This window comes from Triturus cristatus, chromosome 11 (genome assembly GCF_964204655.1).
Source record: "Triturus cristatus chromosome 11, aTriCri1.1, whole genome shotgun sequence".
In the NCBI taxonomy this organism is placed as follows: domain Eukaryota; kingdom Metazoa; phylum Chordata; class Amphibia; order Caudata; family Salamandridae; genus Triturus; species Triturus cristatus.
Genome location: NC_140594.1, coordinates 886,131,395 through 886,150,213, shown reverse-complemented (window position 1 = coordinate 886,150,213; position 18,819 = coordinate 886,131,395).

The following is an 18,819-nucleotide window of genomic DNA, read 5'->3' as shown; positions in this document are numbered from 1 at the left end:
ACTCACTCTCTACTTCTCACTCTCCACTACTCACTCTCTACTACTCTCTACTACTCACTCTCTACTACTCTCTCTCTGCTACTCTCTACTACTCACTCTACTACTCACTCTCTACTACTCTCTACTACTCAACTACTCTCTACTACTCACTCTCTACTATTCACTCTCTACTACTCTATCTCTGCTCCTCACTCTCTACTACTCACTCTCTACTACTCTCTACTTCTCACTCTCTACTACACACTCACTGCTACTTGCTCTCTACTACTCACTCTAGTACTCACTCTCTACTACTCTCTACTACTCACTCTACTACTGACTCTCTACTACTCTCTACTACTCACTCTCTACTACTCAACTACTCTCTACTACTCACTCTCTACTACTCACTCTCTACTACTCTACTACTCTCTACTATTCTCTCTCTACTACTCACTCTCTACTACTCACTCTCGACTACTCACTCTACTCCTCACTCTCTACTACTCACTCTCTACTACTCAATCTCTACTACTCACTCTCTACTACTCTCTACTACTCACTCTCTACTACTCTCTACTACTCTCTACTACTCACTCTCTACTACTCACTCTGTACTACTCACTCTCTACTACTCTCTACTACTCACTCTCTACTACTGTCTACTATTCACTCTCTACTACTCACTCGCTACTACTCTCTACTACTCACTCTCTACTACTCACTCTCTACTACTCTCTACTACTCTCTACTACTCACTTGTTACTACTCATGCTTGTTTACTTTGGTTCCATCAAGAAGGCATTCAGATGTGTCACACATTTGCCATAAATTCTGAATGTTAGCACTCTAGTTGCTCATTAGATCACTGTAGTAAAGCTACTGCTCACCAGGGAAGTCTGCTGCTGTTATTCAAAGTGCATGTTTCAGTCTGCATGTCAGAATTTTTTAATGAAATAGAAGAGGATTTGAGAAGTCAAAATGTGCCCTAACTTTTCTTTCTGCAGCACTAATCATAATTTCTATGGCAAAATGAACCCCCTCATTTTGTTCCTTTGCAAATTAAATGTTGTAAGTGTTACCACTTTATTCCAATCAAGATGGCTACAGGTGTGCCATACTTTTGTCATAAGTAAGACTGTTAGCGCTCTAGTTGTTCTTTAGAACACTCTGGGACATCCTGTCATTGGGCTATACTTGGGCTACATCTGGGTGATATTTGTGCTACATTTGGGCTCTTTTGTCTCTGGTGGCCATCTTGGTAGACTTATTTGTTATGAAGTTTCCTAATATCCCCATTTACTACAGTCTTCTCAGTAGGACATACTTTCAGTTTTTTACTTTGATTCTATCGAGAAGGCATTCAGATATGTCACACATTTGCCATAAATTCAGAACGTTAGCACTCTAGTTGCTTATTAGATCATTGTAGTAAAGCTACTGCGCACCAGGGAAGTCTGCTGCTGGTATTGAAAGTGCATGTTTCAGTCTGCATGTGAGAATTTTTTATTGAAATGGAAGAGGATTTGAGAAGTCACTCAAAATGTGCCCTAATTTTTCTTTTTTAGCACTAATCATAATTTCTATGGCAAAATGAACCCCCTCATTGTGTTCCTTTTAAATTAAACTACTCACTCTCTACTACTCACTCGCTACTACTCTCTACTACTCACTCTCTACTACTCACTCTCTACTACTCTCTACTACTCTGCTACTCTACTACTACCCTCTACTACTCACTCTCTACTACTCACTCTCTACTACTCTCTACTACTCACTCTACTATTCTCTACTACTCTCTACCGCTCACTCTCTACTACTCTACTACTCACTCTTACTAATCTCTCTACTACTCTCTCTCTACTACTCCCTCTCTACTACTCTCTACTACTAACTCTCTACTACTCACTCTCTACTACTCTCTACTACTCACTCTCTACTATTCACTCTACACTACTCACTCTCTACTACTCTACTACTCTCTACCACTCACTCTCTACTACTCTATTACTCACTCTCTACTACTCTCTACCACTCACTCTCTACTACTCTACTACTCACTCTCTACTACTCTCCACTACTCTCTCTCTACTACTCACTCTACTATTCTCTACTACTCACTATATACTACTCTCTACTACTCACTCTCTAGTACTCACTCTCTACTACTCGTGCTCTACTACTCTCTACTACTCACTCTCCACTACTCACTCTCTACTACTCGCTCTCTTCTACTCTCTACTACTCCTACTCACTCTACCACTCACTCTCTACTACTCTACTACTCTCTACTACTCTCTCTACTACTCACTCTCTACTACTCTCTTCTACTCACTTTCTACTACTTGCTCTCTACTACTCTCTACTACTCACTCTACTACTCACTCTCTACTACTCCCTTCTACTCACTCTACTACTCACTCTCTACTACTTTCTACTACTCACTCTCTACTACTCCACTACTCTCTACTACGCACTCTCTACTACTCTACTACTCCCTACTACTCTCTCTCTACTACTCACTCTACTACTCTCTACTACTCACTCTCTACTGCTCCCTAGTACTCACTCTCTACTACTCTCTCTCAACTACTCTCTACTACTCACTCTACTACACACTCCACTACTCACTCTCTACTTCTCACTCTCCACTACTCACTCTCTACTACTCTCTACTACTCACTCTCTACTACTCTCTCTCTGCTACTCTCTACTACTCACTCTACTACTCACTCTCTACTACTCTCTACTACTCAACTACTCTCTACTACTCACTCCCTACTATTCACTCTCTACTACTCTATCTCTGCTCCTCACTCTCTACTACTCACTCTCTACTACTCTCTACTTCTCACTCTCTACTACACACTCACTGCTACTTGCTCTCTACTACTCACTCTAGTACTCACTCTCTACTACTCTCTACTACTCACTCTACTACTGACTCTCTACTACTCTCTACTACTCACTCTCTACTACTCAACTACTCTCTACTACTCACTCTCTACTACTCACTCTCTACTACTCTACTACTCTCTACTATTCTCTCTCTACTACTCACTCTCTACTACTCACTCTCTACTACTCACTCCACTCCTCACTCTCTACTACTCACTCTCTACTACTCAATCTCTACTACTCACTCTCTACTACTCTCTACTACTCACTCTACTACTCACTCTCTACTACTCTCTACTACTCACTCTCTACTACTCACTCTGTACTACTCACTCTCTACTACTCTCTACTACTCACTCTCTACTACTGTCTACTATTCACTCTCTACTACTCACTCACTACTACTCACTCTCTACTACTCACTCTCTACTGCTCTCTACTACTCTCTACTACTCACTCGTTACTACTCACAACTACTCACTCTACTACTCTCTACTACTCTCTACCACTCACTCTCTACTACTCTACTACTCACTCTCTAATACTCTCTACTACCCCTCTCTACTACTCACTTTACTACTCTCTACTACTCACTCTCTACTACTCTCTCTCTACTACTCACTCTCTACTATTCACTCTCTACAACTCACTCTCTACTACTCGCTCTCTACTACTCACTCTCTACTACTTTCTACTTCTCACTCTCCACTACTCACTCTCTACTACTCGCTCTCTACTACTCTCTACTACTCACTTTCTACTAATCCGTTCAGTAGTTCCATAGAAAATCAAAAGTAAAAACACATATATATCTGGGTGGAGCCCAACCACACATCTCATCGTGAGATCTGATTGCCTGTCAGCACTTCATCCAAGAAGTGTTGGCAGCCATGTTGGGACTAATATACATGATAGCACCTCATTAAAAGGCATTGCAGTTAATAGATAGTTTTAAGACTTTAGTTACATTATAAATCATTTGTTGATGGTACCATACTAATTTTTGGAATTGTGGTGTGTTCTAACGTGATTTTACCATGTGAAAAAGCCTTCTGCTGGGATATCATGAATCATGTTTGAGAGAAAACAATTTTCTCAAGCTTTTCCCACAGAGGTTTGGAAGGTGATCTATAAACTAAACTCAGAGCATATTTTCTGTAAATTCACGTTATCTTTCTCAGTCATGTGAAAATGAAGTCTGACATTCTCAGTAAAACATGTACATCCAACAAGGGCAGAGACTGTCAGTTGATTCCTTTGTGTTCTACTGCAGCTTCCCAGAGTGTTCTAAAGAACAACTAGAGCGCTAACAGTCCTACTTATGACAAACGTACGGCACATCTGAAGCCATCTTGATTGGAATAAAGTGGTAACTCTTAAAACATTTAATTTAAAAAGGAACAAAATGAGGGGGTTCATTTTGTCATAGAAAGTATGATTAGTGCTGCAGAAAGAAAAATTAGGGCACATTTTGAGGGACTTCTCAAATGCTCTTCTATTTCATTAAAAGATTCTGACATGCAGACTGAAACGTGCACTTTCAATACCAGCAGCAGACTTCCCTGGTTAGCAGTAGCTTTACTACAGTGATCTAACTAGAGTGCTAACATTCTGAATTCATGGAAAATGTGTGACACATCTGAATGCCTTCTTGATGGAATCAGAGTAAAAAACTGAAAGTATTTCTTACTGAGGAGACTTTAGTAAATGAGGAAATTAGGAAACTTCATAACAAATAAGTCTCCCAAGATGGCCACAAGAGACAAAAGAGCCCAAATGTAGCACAAAAATCACCCAGATGTAGCCCAACTATAGCCCAGTGACAGAATGTCCCAGAGTGTTCTAAAGAACAACTAGAGCGCTAACAGTCTTACTTATGACAAAAGTGTTGCACACCTGAAGCCATCTTGATTGGAATAAAGTGGTAACACTTAAAACATTTAATTTGCAAAGGAACAAAATGAAGGGGTTCATTTTGCCAGAGAAATTATGATTAGTGCTGCAGAAAGAAAAATTAGGGCACATTTTGACTTCTCAAATTCTCTTCTATTTCGTTAAACAAATTCAGACTGAAACATGCACATTGAATACCAGCAGCCTGGTGAGCAGTAGCTTTACTACAGTGATCTAATGAGCAAATAGAGTGCTAAGTATTCAGAATTTATGGCAAATATGTGACACATCTGAATGCCTTCTTGATGGAACCAAAGTAAACAAGCATTGAAAATGCAATAGGTCTCGCCCTCGTTTAAGTTAAAGCAATTCTGTTTGTAATTAGGTGGCTTTTTAGTTATGCTTGCATTAGTGTTTTTCAAACTTTCATGTACATAACATGAATATGTATGCATATATGTATATGTATGCATGCATTTATATTTGTATTTATATAGATATGCAGATTATATATATGTTTATGTATGTATATATACACATACATATATAAATGCATATGCATATAAATGCATATATTTATGTGCATATGTGTGCGTGTAGAGAGAGGTAGAGAGAGGTAGAGAGGTAGAGGTGTAGAGGTAGAGGTAGAGGTGTAGCGGTAGAGAGGTAGAGATAGAGAGGTAGAGGTAGAGAGGTAGAGAGGTAGAGAGGTAGACAGTAGTAGAGAGGGAGGTAGAGAGAGGTTGAGAGTAGAGAGTGAGTAATAGAGAGCAGAGAGTGAGTAGTAGACAGTAGTAGAGAGTAGCAGAGAGTGAGGAGTAGAGAGTAGTTGAGTGAGTAGTAGAGAGTGAGTAGTAGAGAGTAATAGAGAGTGAGTAGTAGAGAGAGTAGTAGAGAGTGAGAAGTAGAGAGAGTAGTAGAGAGTAGTAGAGTAGTAGAGAGTGAGTTGTAGAGAGTAATTGAGAGCAAGTAGTAGAGAGTGAGTAGTGGAGAGTGAGTAGTAGAGAGTAGAGAGAGAGAGTAGTACAGAGTGAGTAGTAGAGAGTCAGTAGTAGAGAGTCAGTAGTAGAGAGTAGTAGAGAGTGAGTAGTATAGTGAGAGAGTAGTAGAGAGTGAGTAGTAGAGAGTAGTAGAGTGAGTAGTAGAGAGTGAGTAGTAGAGAGAGAGTAGTAGAGAGTGAGTGGTAGAGAGAAGTAGAGAGTAGTAGAGTAGTAGAGGGTGAATAGTAGAGAGTGAGTAGTAGAGAGAGTGGTAGAGAGTAGTAGAGTAATAGAGACTGAGTAGTAGAAAGTGAGTAGTAGAGAGTAGTAGAGAGCGAGTAGCAGAGAGTGAGTAGTGGAGAGTGAGTAGTAGAGAGTAGTAGAGAGCGAGTAATAGAGAGTGAGTAGTAGAGAGTGAGTAGTAGAGAGTGAATAGTAGAGAGTGAGTAGTAGAGAGAGAGTAGTAGAGAGTGAGTAGTAGAGAGTAGTAGAGTGAGTAGTAGAGAGTGAGTAGTAGAGAGGGAGTAGTAGAGAGTAGTAGAGAGTGAGTAGTAGAGTAGGAGAGAGTGAGTGGTAGAGAGTAGTAGAGAGTAGTAGAGTGAGTAGTAGTCAGTAGTAAAAAGTGAGTAGTAGAGAGTAGTAACGAGTGAGTAGTAGAGAGTGAGTAGTAGAGAGTGACTAGTAGAGAGCAGTAGAGAGTGAGTAGTAGAGAGTAGTAGAGAGTGAGTAGAAGAGAGAGTGAGTAGTAGAGAGTAGTAGAGAGTGAGTAGTAGAGAGTGAGTAGTAGAGAGTAGTAGAGATTGAGTAGTAGAGAGTAGTAGAGAGTGAGTAGTAGAGTAGTAGAGAGTAGTCAGTCAGTGTCAGTCAGTCAGTGTCAGTCAGTGTCCGCCAGTCAGTGTCAGTGTCAGTCAGCCAGTGTCAGTCAGTCAGTGTCAGTCAATCAGTGTCAGTCAGTGTCAGTCAATCAGTGTCAGTCAGTGTCAGTCAGTCAGTGTCAGTCAATCAGTGTCAGTCAGTGTCAGTCAATCAGTGTCAGTCAGTGTCAGCGTCAGTCAGTGTCAGTCAATCAGTGTCAGTCAGTGTCAATCAGTCAGTGTCAGTCAGTCAGTGTCAGTCAGTCAGGGTCAGGTAGAGGAGCTCTGCTGACCTGGTTCTCTTGCTCTAAAGCAGCTCTGCTGACCTGGTTCTCTGGCTCTAGAGCAGCTCTGATGACCTAGTTCTTAGGCTACAGAGCAGCTCTGCTGGTCTGGTTCTCTGCATCTACAACAGGTCTGCTGACCTGGTTCTCTGGCTCTAAAGCAGCTCTGCTGACCCGGTTCTATGGCTCTAAAGCAGTTCTGCTGACATGGTTCTCTGGCTCTAGAGCAGTTCTTCTGACCTGGTTCTCTCCCTCTAGAGCAGCCCTGCTGACCTGGTTCTCTGCCTCTAAAGCAGCTCTACTGACCTGGTTTCTCTGGCTTTACAGCAGCTCTCTGACCTGGTTCTCTGGCTCTAGAGCAGCTCTGCTGACCTGGTTCTCTGGCTCTAAAGCAGCTCTGCTGACTTGGTTTCTCTGGCTCTACAGCAGCTTCGCAAAAATATATTTAAAAATAATATAAGTTTATTATAAGTACAAATATATTATTTTTATGAATATCTTAGATAATCTCTTTCCCTAATATGTATATTAAAGACACATACATATCATTTTGGAACATAATTTTATTTTTTGCCGGAGTCGTGCACCCAGCGTGCCCCTGCATGTATATGATGTCACGCGGGACCCACCACCGCGCAAGCATTTCGTACTGTAATGCGCATGTGTCTCGCTTGCGTGGAAGCAGGAGTCAAGGACTGGTCGCATACCAATCGCGCACATCACGTAATATTAAATGTATATGATGTAACTGAAAAACACGCAGCCGTTGCACACCGTACGCGGATCCTTTACCACTTTTCTAAAATGGCGGCTAGAATCCGCGCACACACCATAATGTGTACGCTTTAAGTGCGCGACTCCGAAATTTTTAAAAAGAAAATAATATAAAGATATTAAAATAAAAAATGAAAGCAAAAAAGTAATCAATATTTCAGTTTGAATTGTTTTTAAATTTTCAGAAAAAAATTAGCACTTAAAAAACCTTTGAAATTCACTAAAAAAAACATAGGTTTCAGAGACGTTATAGTTAGAAATTAGCATTTAAAAAAGCTTTGAAATTCACTGAAAAAACCATAGGTTTCAGAGACGTTATAGTTAGAAATTAGCATTTAAAAAACCTTAGAAATTCACAGAAAAAAACCATAGGTTTCAGGGGTGTTATAGTTAGCTGGCCATTTCACTCATACAAAACCATAGAAATTCCTCTGTTATAGTTAGTTCTGCTAACTATAATTCGCGCGCCCGCAATGCACTTCTGATGATGTCACATATTGCATCATTCAGGACATGGTCAGTGACATCACTGATAACATCACTGATGACATCTTAAATGACATCACTGATGACATCACTGAGTTGTGTTCCATGGTGCTGGGGTCATTTTTCAGCTTTCACTGCCACTTACCACCAGGTTTTACCTAGCTGTTAAGGGGAGTGAAAATTGGGTATTCGACCACCGTCTCTAAATCAGGTGGATGATGGAATCTTCAAACCTCCGTCAGGCCCTCAGAGGAATATGTCAGCAATGGAGACGGAGTAGTTTAGTTTTCATCACTGACATCCTAAGGTCTGCCTAGCTGTATGTCAGATGGGCGGACCTTCAGTTTGGCGGACAGCGAACTCTGTGACTGTTGCGATTGAGTACACTCTCCACCAAACTCTAAATGAGGCCATAAGTTTCCTTCTTTATCTTCATGAATAATTTTATCTTAATTAAAACGTTTTGTTCTCCCAGGAGTTTTCAAGGTTACACATTCTTTTACTTTTACACATTAACTGTGCACAGGAACTGTACTGCCAAATGTTACTGTAATTTAAATTGAGCGCTGCTCCAGATGAACCATCATTGTAGTAATGAAGCACTGAAATATTAAGGAATGTATTCTATTAAAAAAATTGTGCAAGTAACCTTTAAAATATAGATGATGTATCATATGCATTCTTTATATCTTCATATTATATGTACCTGCATGGCTATCACAAGTAATTATGAAAAAGAATTGCAATGTTTTACTACATTGCATAGAAGTAAACTACACAATCCTAGTACTGCTTGAGTGTAGGAAGCTACTCAAGACATGGCTTTTCAGAAACTAGTTTGCCCTGACACAGTATTGGATGACCGGAAGCGCCTAGACACCCACGGGTATTAGTGCGCTATATAAATTGTTATAACATAACATAACATGTATATCCACTCTCTGCAAAAGTTTGATATTGTTAAAAAAGTAGCTATTTCCCAAAATGTAGTTTGCTATAATATTCTGGGAAGCTTCAAGGATTTACTTATCTCTTACTAGACCGAATGTAAAATGACAAAAGACCTAACTTTCATTTCTCTTGGTAACCCCAACCCCAGTGTAACCAGTAGGTTGTGTCTTAATCAGGATTATAGGAGGAGTGATAATACCGCACTGTTTCACCACACGGATTATGAACGGGGGAAATGTCACACATTCTGAGTTTTGCAGGTGAGAATGGGGTAAAACATGTGGTGCGATTATGTAATCCCTCATTCTGAGATGCACAACTCGGAATGGTGCAGTAATATGACGTAATAGATGGTCGACAACACTAAATCCCTTGGTATCCTCCTAGAGAACAGATTTTACCTAGAAAACACATCTCTGCAATTGTCTAAAGTGCACACTATCAATCAGACAATTTAGATTCAGGGTCCATTTTGTGACACTCAATAAGAGAGCCTGCAGAATGTGCACAGGTCTGCCTGTTTGCCTCTAAGTGAATGTGAACTGTATGTAACAGTGCTGTAACCGTTATTGAGAAATGATAATGTCACAAGTGTACATGATAACCTGTTGCTATGGTTCATGTGCTGATTTCATAAATCAATGCCCATGTATAGAGAAAGGTTCTATTCTGATTAATAATTGGAAAACTGATTGCAAAACCCCTACTATTTTGCCGAGCAACTGGCTCTCATCAGCAGTGTGTCATGTGCACAATATATATTGTAATCTATAAAACCACTTCTGACTTTTGAACAAGTCCGGCTTGGTACTTGGCTCCTCACAGCTGATGAAGACAGAGTTACACTTGGAATCTCACTTCTGTGTGTCTTTATTAGTTTTAGACTTACACAAGACTTCTCTGGGCATTCCTGACCAGGATTTAAAGTCAGTGGGAAGGGCACTGGCACTTTCTAGACTAGACCATCGGGATTCTCTCCTCCCATGCCTTCTCACTGTACCACTAGCCCTCCTTAGAGTGGTGTTAAAAGCTCCTGCTTGTTTACTTTCGATTTGTTAGAAATTTGACCACCTCACCCAGGCTTCCAACATCACTTTGGTGGATCCCAATTGAAGTTCAAGGACAATAAACTAGTGCCTGCATCACTCAAAAAGTCATACGCATGTCTTCTTGCTATCAGTTAAAATGAAAAACTGAGGTAGCTAACATTAGCGTGATGGTGATAGGAATTCCGGCGTTAGTGGGCGAAAACCAACGAAAAGCCCATTAGCTGCAAAAAAACGCATGATAGTCAGTCCAACGTGAGTTTGTTTGCCTCTATTGGAAACAATAGCCTATCAGTCGACCTCCAATAGAAAATAGGCAAAGAAAACAATGAAATGCAGAATGGAGCAGCCAGGGCCAAGTGCAGCACACATCAACAACCCCATAAAGCCACCCAACATCCAGGATGAGAGCTTGGATGCCTCGCAGGACCTGTGCCTGGATCCTGGATGCCTCGCTGGGCCTGCACTTGGAGCCTGGATGCCTCGCTGGACCTGCGCCTGGATCCTGGATGCCTTGCTGGGCCTGTGTCTGGAGCCTGAATGCCTCGCTGGACCTGCGCCTGGAGCCTGGATGCCTCGCTGGACCTGTGCCTGGAACCTGGATGCCTGGCTGGACCTGTGACTGGATCTTGGATGCCTCGCTTGGCCTGCATCCGGAGCCTGGATGCCTCACTGGACCTGCACCTGGAGCCTGGAGTGGGATGCGGAGGAGCTGTGGAGTCGATGAGCCGTGGCGGTAGACATTGAGGCGCGGCATTCGCCCGTACCTGGTGGTGAAGTCTGGCCGGTCACATGGAGACACGTTGCTGGCCTGCGTGAGAAGACGCCTTGCGCCCCTTGGAGCTGTGAATGGTAGAAGCGCTCCTTTGAACCAACCTAGGGAGGTCTGCATCACATACTATGATCCACCACTATACCGAAGTGCACGTAGGGGATTACCAACGGTGGGCGGCGCCTCTCTGCATCACAGGCCGGATGATGTTGCTCTGGCTGGACGCTGTGGAGGGTGAGGCTCCTGAGCTACGTTGAACTTGTGTGGTGGAAGTGCTGCAACTGCACGCCTAAGGGGGCCCTGCTGCATCAACTGCATCGGGAGGTTCACCAGCGGACTTGGCGGTGACTGCTTAACCCAGGCTTGTGAAATCGCACATGGCTGAGGCTCCTGCTGGCTGAGTTACAGATTTGGAGAGAGTGCAGCGGATTGTGCCACGGTGTTAATGTCCAGGTAAGGAGAAGGTGGGACACGTAGAGGAGGGGGCCCGGGGGTCGAGTCGCCCAGGCCAAGCATGTGTAGCTGATGCACCCCCAGTGGCGGCTCATCCGTTATGGCAGAAGAGCTTTACCCTTCTGCTTTCAAACAGTGCAAGAAGAGGAACAATCATCACATGATGATGTAATTGTGCCATGTTTCCTTTGCGGGTGGGAGGGTGGGTAGGGCTGCTCCACTCATGGAGCAGGGCAGGGGCGGAGTGGCATGCCCACTCAAGTGCTCAATGACTGTTTGGTCGGCCCGCTCAGGCTGCCCGAAGCAGTCATGCGCACTGTCCTGTTCACAATGAAGGCTGCATTACAGCCTGCATGGAGAATATGCCCACCCCTCCAGCCCCTGGCTGAACGCCTTGTCCCGGCGCCAATGGACATTCCCAATGTCGCATTGCAGCGTTGTGATTGGGTCGTGGGGAGGGCGCCTGGCTGCCTACTTCCTGTTCCTGGAAGCAGACTCAGGAGAGGAGGAGCAACGAAGACCCGGGACCCGGCCTTGAGGTAAGATTTTTCTCATTTAAATATTCACAACACCCGCTCACACACACCCCCCCAGGTCCATGCCCCATCCAGTGTTCTTTCTGGCGTTTCCCACCTCCCAACTGTCCAGTCCCTCCCACAGCACTTATCAATGGTGGCCGATGTGCGGCCATGCGCAGCGGGGGTATCACTGCTGTGCCAAAGGTATATATGGAGTTACAATGCATACCATTACATCACATTTAATTACAATGCATACTAATACTAGGCATATTGCAACAGTAGGGAAGGTGTTGGATTGCGGGGATGTAAACATTACTATTCCCACTTCAGTGAGTGCATCCCTAAAACTAACCCTTGCACCTTAAAGCAAACCCTGAACCCTAAAATTCATCTTTGAGCCCCCAAAACACACCCTAAAAATAATATTTGACCCAAATGCACACTCCAGTTTTCAAATTGTACCCATTAGACACCCCAAATTTCATCTACGACACCTGAAGCCATACCCACCCTAAAACTTAAAAATACCCCATTGCTGACCTCACAATGCATTGTAATGGAATGCGATATAAAGGCACCTGCGTTGTTGGAGGTGCGTTGTAAAGGCATAATGATGTAATGCCTGCATTGTAATGGACATCTCCTGTGTCCAAGGCAAGACATAGGCAAGCCCCTCTGTGTCCGTCTGCCCCTGGACAGAGCTCAGTACAAAGGGCCCTTCCTCTCAGACACTCCACCACTATGGCACCAGCCACCTCCTTGCCATCAACCCTGGACGCCACATCGCCTGCCAGGACCAACATCTGCTCCGGACCGGACATCGCCATTGCCATCACTGACGGCTACTAAATGACCCGCAAAGACCACCCCGACTATCCAGGAGGAGGCATTGCCATCACCTACACAAGCAGTGTCCAACTGACCACGCACTCTAATGACCCAATGGTGACCATGGAACACCTCAACTTCCAGATCAGGACCAACTCCGACCCCATCCTCTGCAGCACCCTCATCTGCAGGTCCCCCGGGCCATGGACACCCTTTCTCCGATGCCATTGTGGACCTCATTGCACAACAGGCTCTCCCATCCACCGACGACACCCTACTCGGCTAACTCAAGTTCCACCTGGACAACCACATTGACCAGACCAGAAGCTCCCCAACATCAGACTCAAGCAGCTAGTTACTGCAGCAGGCCACATAGCAGGACACACGGTCAAGCATGTCTCCTCCGCCAGCGGGAACTTCAACTACAGCCACACCACCGGACTCTCCTGGACCAACCATCATTGAATACATCTCATCTTCACCATGCCCATGACGATGACATCGCAGCGCGCAACCGCCACCGATGGATCCCCAACTATGCCGACATCCTGGCACCCCTCAAGAATGGACCAGGCAAAACTAGCACCACATTGCGCCGTATCTGCAAAGTGATGCATGTATGCATATGCGTGACCTTTTGAAGCCCCGTGCCACATCATACCTGCATCAGATATGATGTACCCAGGGTGTGCATTCCCACGCGACAAAGCCTCATAGGAGTGGCACAGTGAAATCCCTCAGATTTCACTGCAACAATTGTAGGATGGCACTGCGTCAGTACCTTATGCATGCCTGATGGCAGGCGTAAGTGTGACGCAGTGCCACAGGTATAGCTGGCCCCATGTACTGCTGGAGTTGAGTCATGCTTGTGACACAACTGCAGCAATGCGTGACTTTATCACAGACAGATACGTCAGGATTCCAGACATATCTGTCATTACTTGCATCATGGAGCGCTGTCCAGTGAATACAGTGCATCCGTGGTGTCGCAAGGAGGGCGTAGTGAAAAGTGTTGCAACGCTGTGTTGTCGCAGCGCTGCAACACTTTTCATGACTGAGGCCCAGGAATGCGCACTATCTTGTTGATGGTGCGTATTCCTGACCTGTAATTTTGTCTCAGGGCAGCGCAGCAACATTACTTTCAGCGCTATCCAGCACCAAAACCTGCTGAAGAAAGGCCCCAAGTGTTATCCCCATTTTAAGACCAGCTTTTTTCTGGTCCTAAAAAACGGCCTCTAACTGCAGTTAGCGGCAGATTTTTTGGTCCTCCAAATTCAAGAATCCCCTTGTAAATATCGCGAAGTGGGGTTAGCGGCCGAATTTGCATGGGAACTCCTCCCTTGCATGTCATTATCGCTAACCGAAGTGGCGATCTTTAGAATGGACGTTTTCGCTGGAAAACTGCCGCTAACAGAGGTTAGCGACAGCTTGTGCATACGGTGATAAAAATCTCGCCGCAAAACCATTGGAAAAGTGCCTCTAAGGAGGTGATAACCCCATGTACATATGCCCCTCTCTTCCTCTAGATCTTGGTACTGCCTCATGTCTTTCAGCCTTTAAAGAGGAGCTCAAAATCCAGTTGTTACACATTTCAATTATATTTAGGAGACTACGAGGGAGTTGGTTTTAGCCTCTGCTTATTCTTTTCTTACCTAGATTTTACCATTATTTTTACTTATACTTTGTCTCGTTTATTCCTGTCCATTCCCTGTGCCAATGAAACTCCTCGGATTTCTGAAAAAAGTGCAAAATAAAGAGGAGAATCCACTGGTGGAATTTATTGATCCTTGCCATCCATAGGGTTTGTGAAATTTCAGTGATAGATTCTCCACCAGATTTAGCACTTCCTCCAGAAAAGAGAGCCCTATTCATTAGCACCAAACTCTAAATCAGGCCGTTTACTCATTAAAAAATGAAAGTTGCCAACATTCAACAACTGTTAGAAGAAAGCCGACAAAAGCTTTCCTTAGCCCCCACACAAGACCTGTTAGAAAGACTCTGCTATACCTACACCAAAGAGTCCAGAAACACAATGTTTGTGCTAGCCTTCTTCAAATCCTTCTGTAATATTAAAGCTAGGTTTGTATTTTATTTAATTAATTTAAAGGTTTTATATAGCGCTGGCTAGACCCAGAGGTATCAGAGCACTTTACAGAAGCAAGTGCAAGGCAAATATCAAAGGAACAATGGATACAAACAAAATACAACAAGCATTTGCAATGCAATAGGTCTCGCATTTGCCAGAGTCTCAGCTTTTGGCATTGTAATGACAATACCATTTATTTATTTGTTTTCAAAACCCACACATGAATAAAAAGCATTTTAATCTACAATGCCAATAGCTCAAACTCTAGCAAATATACCCTATCCCGAACCCCAAGAGCGGGCTGCTAGGGCCCGCTATGAAAGCTGTTCCCTATGCTGAACCCCAAGGACGGGCTGCTAGGGCTCGGTACAATCACCGTTTCCTATCCCGAACCCCAAGGACGGGCTGCTAGGACCCGCTACAATAGCCATTCCCTATCCCGCACCCCAATGTTGGGCTGCAAGTATAGGAGCCTCCCTCCCACAGTAGTGCCACGGGTGGTTGTTGCCCACATTCCTCGGAAGCTTGGCTTTAAACCCGTCCTTGGACCAGACACACCTCTCGCCACTCACTTGTGCACACACGTTGGGCCCTGCGAAGTGAATTACACAAGCGCGAAAGGGTGCGAATGGACGCCCGGACTCCACAGCCCCCGAGCAGGAGCCCCTCACGGGCCCCAGTCGGCGGTCTGCGGGTATTCGAGGTGCAGAGCACACGTGCGGTGAGGAGGCGCCGGGACTGGGACTCACAAGGGATACCTTCAGGCGCCTGAGCTCTGTGGTCTGTGCTGCAGTGTTCATTGTCACAAGGATACAAGCACTAGTGACGAGCTCATTAATGGCCGGGCTTTATAGTTATTGCTGTCCGTGCACTCTTACTTGTACCAGTGTTGTGCGTCATTCGCTTGTCGCTGTCATGATAATTATAATTATTATTATCCACGTAACTCTATTATAGCGGAAGTCGCTATTATTGTTATTATCTATATCACTGTTATTAACATAAAGACTGTCGTCACTCTCATTATTATTATGTCATTGTAATTATTATCGTCATTATCACTCTGCTATTCTCACGCTTGTTACTGCTGCAGTTTTTATGGAGAAAGATCAGCATAAGTCTTCTATTTTCTTTCTCTGCACTCATCCGAGCGGTGCCGGAGATAAACTCTTGGCAGAACCAGGAGTCGTGTTTGAGCCGCTCAGGCCCACACCGCACGTCCGTGAAGGCGAAGAAAGAAACTTAACAAAGAAATGTGAACTGCTGATGAGCTAGACGTGTACCTTTATAATATGGGTGAGGCCTCGAGGTGCTGAGAGCAGTCCTGCACCGATATCAGAACACAAGTTGGTCGCACACTGCTCGTCACACCAGCAAGTTGCCCCAAAGGACTGTGGTGAATGTAGTGGCGACGGCGGGTATGCCTATGCCACGATGTGTAAAAAGAAAAAAGTATGTGTTGCATTTAGCCATCCCTGGACACGTGTTTCGAGGTAGTTGCCTCTCGTCAGCAGGGAGCAGGACAATGTAAAGGGGTGCCGAGTGGACTGCCAAAATGTAATTAAAACAGGTCAAATACCTCTCATGGCGCGCAGGTGCAGAACCAGGGCTCGTCAGCCCAATAGCTCACGGGAGCCGTAATAATTTGAACAAAAGTTGGTCGCACACTGCTCGTCACACCAGCAAGTTGCCCCAAAGGACTGTGGTGAATGTAGTGGCGACGGCGGGTATGCCTATGCCACGATGTGTAAAAAGAAAAAAGTATGTGTTGCATTTAGCCATCCCTGGACACGTGTTTCGAGGTAGTTGCCTCTCGTCAGCAGGGAGCAGGACAATGTAAAGGGGTGCCGAGTGGACTGCCAAAATGTAATTAAAACAGGTCAAATACCTCTCATGGCGCGCAGGTGCAGAACCAGGGCTCGTCAGCCCGATAGCTCACGGGAGCCGTAATAATTTGAACACAAGTTGGTCGCACACTGCTCGTCACACCAGCAAGTTGCCCCAAAGGACTGTGGTGAATGTAGTGGCGACGGCGGGTATGCCTATCCCACGATGTGTAAAAAGAAAAAAGTATGTGTTGCATTTAGCCATCCCTGGACACGTGTTTCGAGGTAGTTGCCTCTCGTCAGCAGGGAGCAGGACAATGTAAAGGGGTGCCGAGTGGACTGCCAAAATGTAATTAAAACAGGTCAAATACCTCTCATGGCGCGCAGGTGCAGAGCCAGGGCTCGCCAGCCCGATAGCTCACGGGAGCCGTAATAATTTGAACACAAGTTGGTCGCACACTGCTCGTCACACCAGCAAGTTGCCCCAAAGGACTGTGGTGAATGTAGTGGCGACGGCGGGTATGCCTATGCCACGATGTGTAAAAAGAAAAAAATATGTGTTGCATTTAGCCATCCCTGGACACGTGTTTCGAGGTAGTTGCCTCTCGTCAGCAGGGAGCAGGACAATGTAAAGGGGTGCCGAGTGGACTGCCAAAATGTAAGTAAAACAGGTCAAATACCTCTCATGGCGCGCAGGTGCAGAACCAGGGCTCGTCAGCCCGATAGCTCACGGGAGCCGTAATAATTTGAACACAAGTTGGTCGCACACTGCTCGTCACACCAGCAAGTTGCCCCAAAGGACTGTGGTGAATGTAGTGGCGACGGCGGGTATGCCTATGCCACGATGTGTAAAAAGAAAAAAGTATGTGTTGCATTTAGCCATCCCTGGACACGTGTTTCGAGGTAGTTGCCTCTCGTCAGCAGGGAGCAGGACAATGTAAAGGGGTGCCGAGTGGACTGCCAAAATGTAATTAAAACAGGTCAAATACCTCTCATGGCGCGCAGGTGCAGAACCAGGGCTCGTCAGCCCGATAGCTCACGGGAGCCTTAATAATTTGAACACAAGTTGGTCGCACACTGCTCATCACACCAGCAAGTTGCCCCAAAGGACTGTGGTGAATGTAGTGGCGACGGCGGGTATGCCTATGCCACGATGTGTAAAAAGAAAAAAGTATGTGTTGCATTTAGCCATCCCTGGACACGTGTTTCGAGGTAGTTGCCTCTCGTCAGCAGGGAGCAGGACAATGTAAAGGGGTGCCGAGTGGACTGCCAAAATGTAATTAAAACAGGTCAAATACCTCTCATGGCGCGCAGGTGCAGAACCAGGGCTCGTCAGCCCGATAGCTCACGGGAGGCGTAATAATTTGAACACAAGTTGGTCGCACACTGCTCGTCACACCAGCAAGTTGCCCCAAAGGACTGTGGTGAATGTAGTGGCGACGGCGGGTATGCCTATGCCACGATGTGTAAAAAGAAAAAAGTATGTGTTGCATTTAGCCATCCCTGGACACGTGTTTCGAGGTAGTTGCACCGATATCAGGTATAGAGGATGTGGCGTGCGCACAAGCGTGTGCAGTGTGTCTGGAGAAGTGAGGGTGCGCCGAGTGTGATCACACGTATCTGTGAACCCGTCGTGCACCGATACCACATGCAGCAGGGGGCCTGGGGTGTGCACAAGTGTGCAGTGTGTCTGACGGCTAGACTGCCGACTTTGGTGCTGGAAACCAAGGTTCGAGCCTCGGGGTCGCGTCCACATCCTGTGATTCTGGGCAAATCACTTAATCTCCCCGTACCTGAATGTGTCCTTGTGTAACGTAACCGGGGCTCATGTAAAACGCTCCAATACCTTTGGGTCGAGTTCGCACTATATAAATCTGCATTTAAAAAAAAAAAAAAGAGATGAGGGTGCGCCAAGTGTAATCACACGTATCTGTGAAATCGTCGTGCACCGATACCACGTGCAGCAGAGGCCTGGCGCCTGCACAAGCCTGTGCAGTGTGTCTGAAGAAGTGAGGGTGCGACGAGTGTGCAACACACGTATCTGTGAACTCGTCGTGCACCGATACCACGTCCGGCAGAGGGCCTGGTGTGTGCACAAGTGTGCAGTGTGTCTGAAGAAGCCAACCTAGGGTGAACACACATTGTATCTGTGGAGTCGTCGTGCACTGATACCACGTGCAGCAGAGGG